The sequence below is a fragment of the Nannospalax galili genome, unplaced genomic scaffold (genome assembly GCF_000622305.1).
Source record: "Nannospalax galili isolate Female #2095 unplaced genomic scaffold, S.galili_v1.0 scaffold53, whole genome shotgun sequence".
NCBI lineage: Eukaryota > Metazoa > Chordata > Mammalia > Rodentia > Spalacidae > Nannospalax > Nannospalax galili.
Window position 1 is genome coordinate 2011503 of NW_008332852.1, and position 5865 is coordinate 2017367.

Consider the following 5865-nt stretch of genomic DNA (forward strand, 5'->3'; position numbering starts at 1 on the left):
CCAGGCTGGCCTCGAACTCACAAAGATCCCCCTGCCCCTGCCTCCCAAGAGCTGGGATTAAAGTCGTGTGTATACTTGATTTTTTTTTTTAAAGAATCTTTCACTAACCCAGTGTGGTAGCACACACTTTTAATCTCAGCATTTGGGAGGCAGAGGCAAATGGATTACTGTGAGCTTAAGGCAAGCCTGGTCTACATAGTGAGTTCCAGGCCAGGTAGGGCTACAGGGAAACCCTGTCTCAAAACAACAACAACAAAACAGAAATGAATCCCCTTTCCAGTGCAAGGTCACAGATATTCCCTAACACTTAAACTAATTTAATGTTTTCACATTTCACATTTGTGTCTTTTATTCACTTGTAATTCACTCATGTTGCATTGTTTGAAGTTGAGATACAAGTTTATATGGTATTTAGATCCAACCCAACTTTCCCAGAGCTATTTCTCTACTGTTTTGTAATGCCATATTTATGTGATTCCATTCCCTGACCTCACTAATTCCATCTGTTTATTTAACCCTGAACTAATGTCACACTGCTCTAATTTCTATAGCTTAATAATTGATATCTTGATTTCTGGTGGTACTGGTCATCCTTCTATTTTTAGTGTGAAATTTTTAAAAAATTATTTTTATTTTATTTTAGGTGTATGAGTATATTGCCTGCATGTATACAAGTGCACCCATGTTGTGCAATGCCTTCAGAGTCAGAAGAGGGCATCAGATCCCTTGGAACTGGAGTTATAGATAATTGTTAGCTGCCATGTGGGTGCTGAGACTCAAGCCTGGGTCCTCTGCAACAGCAGTCAATACTCTTAACTGCTGAGTCATCTCTCCTGCCCCCTTAGTGTGAATTTTGATTTATTCTTTCTAGAGCAAATAACAGAAGCAAAATTTTCAGAACAAATTTTGAACTTCATGGGAGCTTTTAAGATAACTAGTTACGTTACTATTACTGCAGTGTAGTACGGAAGGTATCTGGCAATGTGCTGGCACCTTTCAGAAGTGGCATGATATTCACAATCTCTGAGACTCAGTTTCCTCATCTGTAATATAAACTTAGTCACTGGTATATAAAAGTTGCTATTTTGAGATAGGAAGGCAGAAGGATGATGAAAAAGAGAAAAGTTTTTCCTGAAGTTCTTCATCTTAGGGGATACTATTGGTAGGGAACTATAGCAACAGAGGGCAGGATGGAACTGAACAGGACAGGCATGTCAGATCATGTCCCAAGTATCTATAGACAAGCACTTCTCCAGTGGGATTTTGGTGTCTCATCCGAGGTGTAATACTTAGTCTTCTGAGGAAATAGCGACAGCTATATAACCTGATTTTTTTGAAAGACCTGTAAAATTGGATTAAATATGTGTACATTTCTATGTTTATGCAATTGCCCTTGAATGTGCCTTTTCCTAGGAAAGTCATAACTTCTGTGCTTTACACAGATGACAAAATGTGTGTCGTCTAAAATCCCACAATAACAAGGCCGCCTACACAATACAAGACGTGCTTTGTGCAACGTGGAGGGGTGAGGATTCTTAACAGCAAATATAACTCCAGTTTGGAGATTCCTGCTGGATTTCATTATGTTTAGTTCTTGGTCACACTATCTAGATAAAGGCTTAGTAGTCTTTCTTCATTTTGGAGCTACAGAGCATAGGTCACTGTCAGTATTGTTGACTGCCACTTAACAACAAACCCTCACCTTTCATCAACTTGGGATTCCTACTGTGAGTAGAGAAGTAGGATAGACTCCCCAGAAATGTGCATTCAAGATAGCTGAAATGAGGAATTAAATCATGTATGACATTTATTTATTTATTTATTTATTTATTTATTTATTTATTTTTGAGAACCAACAAGAAGGTATTGGAATCCTACAATTTAAAAAAGAAATAAAGTATATAAATTATTATAAAACATCTAGCTGTCATCATCTCATTCAATGCTTCCAGTGAACCCTCCACTATGAAATCAAGCTACAGAACACCTTTCCCAAATGACAGTAAGCTAGAGCTGGGATTTATTTTATTTTTTAATATAATACTTTTATTAATTATTTGAGAATTTCATACAGTATATTTTGAGCATTGTTCACTACCCACTTCTCCCACATCTGCTCTCAGATCCACCCTGAGGGACTAGGACACTGGCAGGCAGACAGATAGGAGAAAGACCATGGATTAATAGTAAAGATGCTAATACCTGACTTTTTCTTCACAAAGGCCTAGAGGCCGTTTCTCCTTAGGCCAGAGCCCCCTCTTTCCAACTGGCCCAAACCAGTTTAGCCAAGGAGGTCATGAACATAACTCAGGTTGGAACTGTGGGTCTATCAGCCCGCTCTTTTTTAATTTAAGATGACAAATCAAAAATTGGGGGAGGGGAACTTGCCCTATACCAGCAAGAACATTTAAAAGGTCCAGGCCCTCTTGTGTGAGGAGAGTGGGGGGAGGAGGGAATAGGGATGACAGACTTGGGAGTTTTTTTTCAGGTTCTGAAACCCCTCTCCACTCATGGAGAGTTTTTCTGTGTGAATGAATGTGTGTTTCTTTACTTTTAATGAAGTCTAAGATTCTTCCTACCTTTTAAAGCTTTGGTTCATGGAGAGAATGAATCTGATCAAGGCCCCTTGATGGTAAGATCCCTCAATGGTAACACCCCCACCTACCTCCCTAATTTAATGTCTTCTTTTTGATTTTTTTAATCATCCATCACATTTAATTTGTGCTGCCCATATACTCATGGCTGTGGAGCCATCCACTGGAGCATGGTTGACCTACAGGGGCTACACCCTTAAAGAAAACTGAATCTCCCTCTTCCAGAAGCCAACAACTCTCAGTTAGCTCCTCACTTAGGGATGGGGACTGGTGATCCCTTCTCAGAGCTAGGAATTAAACCAAAATAGCCTTTCTGGAAAGATATGTTCTTTTCCACCAGACTTTGCTGCCTATATAAATTTAAAACTCTTAAAAGATAAAATCAAAGCCAGGAGTGTGGCATACATCTTTAATCCCAGAACTCAGGAGGCAGAGGCAGGTGGATCTCTGTCTTTGAGGCAAGCCTACATAGAGAGTTCCAGGCCAGCGGAGACTACGGAGAGACCCAAATGTAGCAGGAGGCCTCCAAAGATGGTGTGGACTCAGAGCCCTGGGATTCAGCGAGAATTCACTTCTTGGTCCGCAAATAGCCCGGCAAAAGTAGCCCACGCCTCCGTACCCTGCTCCCGAGCCCAGTGACTGCTGACAGACTTCGTGGTGTGGGCCAATCAGAAAACGATAAGCTGACTAAAGGGACTTGGGGGCGGAGAAAAGGGCAATATAAGGCCTGCCCCCTCCTGCATTAAATGAGCCTACAGCACCTCGCCTAGTGCTTGCTTCTACCTGACTCCCCTCAGAGTCTGTGTGTCGTGACTCTGCGCCTCTTGCCCCCCTAATTGGCAGGGGACCCAATCCAGGTTAGGGTCTTCACAGCTGGCCTGAGGAGAACCCATTACAAGAACCTGTCTCAAAAATAAATAATAAAAAAAAAATTGTTACTTTCAATAATTCTTATTCCTTTCATTGTACTTTTTTATTTCGTGTCAGTAGTGTTGAGTTGTGAAGTGTTCCTAAAGAAATCCAATCTGGAAATCTGATTTCATACCTGATTATCATATAAAGTAAAAGCAGTTCTTTTTGTAGTTTTGTTTGTTTTTGTTTTGACAGGGTCTTCCATTGCAGTCCAGGTTAGCTTGGTACAGATGATCTTCAGCTTCAGCCTCTTGAGAGCTGGTATTGCAGGTGTGTGCCCCCACATCTGGCTAAAATCTCCAGTTTTGATGCCTTAATTTCAATTCTGTAATGGCCTTGAGCTTTATCCCCTCTTGTCACCCACTGTACTGCATAGCAGTTGTGAGATTCTTGGTCTAGTCTGCTACTATATGCCAGGCACTTTGATGTCAGGAGTTGCTGTTTTTTCCAGGAATTAGCACTATTCTTGATACATATGGACCCTGAAGAAATGTTTGCAGACCGAGTAAATGATAAGCAGTTACAACCTGAATACTTTTCAGATTCCTCATTTTACTTATTACTGGGGTTGAAATAAGTTGAGTCTAACTGCTAAAGACCTACATTCATTGTGTGGTAGGCACTATAACCCTTGTATCCAGAATCTGTACCTACTCTTGTCAATATGTATAACTGAAGGTTATGAATTTTAAATAAGGAGAGTCCACCTATAGAGAGAACAATTCCAGATACATTCTGTTACGTTACCTAGTGACATCATGAGAAGGTTTTCATTTCAGTTTCATCTAGCAAAAACAAAGCACATCATTGTTCATATCTGATGCACATCAGTGCTGGGACAACGAACAGTGTCTTAGCACCTACATGAGATGGGCATTATTGATAAGCACTCCCATTATAGAAACACTAACACAAGGCAATTTGCTAAACTAGCACCCCTTGCAAACCAAAACTAGACAAACAAGCTGATGCATTTGAAGACTTAAGGGAAAATAATCTTGGTGGAAATAGAAATGAGTCTACACTGGGTATTTGGGACATGTTTAGTTCCTCTGAAGCAAGCTCTGTGGTTCATGATGAGATGGAAGACCCAGGACATTCTACCTCTCCTGCTGGAGAACATGGTCATCCACAGGTTGGATGGCTTTGTCTGGAAGGATGATCTCTTCCTCTGACCCACTGACTATCAAGAAATGACCACCAATGGTTTCAAAGAAACTGCAAGAAATTTCATTAACACATTAACCCTAGTAAAGCAATAGATGAAAGAGCTTTCCAAAAATAGCCTTCAGTTTTTCTGTGATCTGATGACCACATTCACTCCATCATGCTCACTACTGAGAAATCTTCATTCCTACTTTCCCTGCCTGTCCTGGCTTACCTGGATGATACGCTCCCATACCTGCACCTACATAGCCCTATACTCAGAAGCACTGGGACTCCAACTTTCTTCTATATTTAGTGCTGACCTAGAGTCTAGCTTCAACCACTTTACTGAGCGGACTCTACATTGTCCTTAACCTTCTGCCTTTTGTAATCTTGCTACAGCATCTATGAAGACTCCAGGCTTGAGGTCAAACCCAGTATGCTTTGTTCTGTGCCTGAGGGGGGGGAGCGGATAGGAACCACTGTGTCCCCACATCTTCCTGCTCCCCTCAAAGTGCCTAATAAGTGTATGCTATACTAATGACATTGTGGCAAAAAGAAGGTCTTTCAGATGGAAGTGTGCTTCTGAGCATTACATTTCACTTGCCCTATATTATATTCTGAATATCATGCATGATCATGCTGGGCAGTACAACTCTGCTGGGCACATGAGAAATGTCCCAGACTCACCAGGGGAAAGGGTCACCTAGTGGCAAGGACCACCTGCCTTTTTGCTTCTAGCTACCCAATGCCCTAGAACAAACTTTTCCTTATACTCTCAAGCTAAATAGTTGCATCCCGTGCCTCTTTCTCTTACCCCTGCACTTGAAAATGCTTTGGAAGGGGATGTAGTAAAGGCTTGTAAATGCCCCACACAGGTGACCTTGAGACAGGGATATGCCCTTGATGGGTGGAAGTCCCAGTCTTACTTTGGACTATAATAAGATGATAAAACTATTACTTCACTAGAAGTTTCTTTTGGTCTCATAAAATACAGAAAGTAAGCTTCACTGTTACAGACAAATGGATAAACTGAGAATAAAATTGAGAAAGAATACATGTGAACCTATTTGGGGCTCGGAAGAAACATAGTGAATCAGGCAGGAGATATCTCATTTAGGAGATAGCAACGGTCATGACAAAAAGATAATGAATCTTTTCTAATCCTGGAGGCCAAAATGCCATTAGAATATGCATAATTATTTCCCTATAT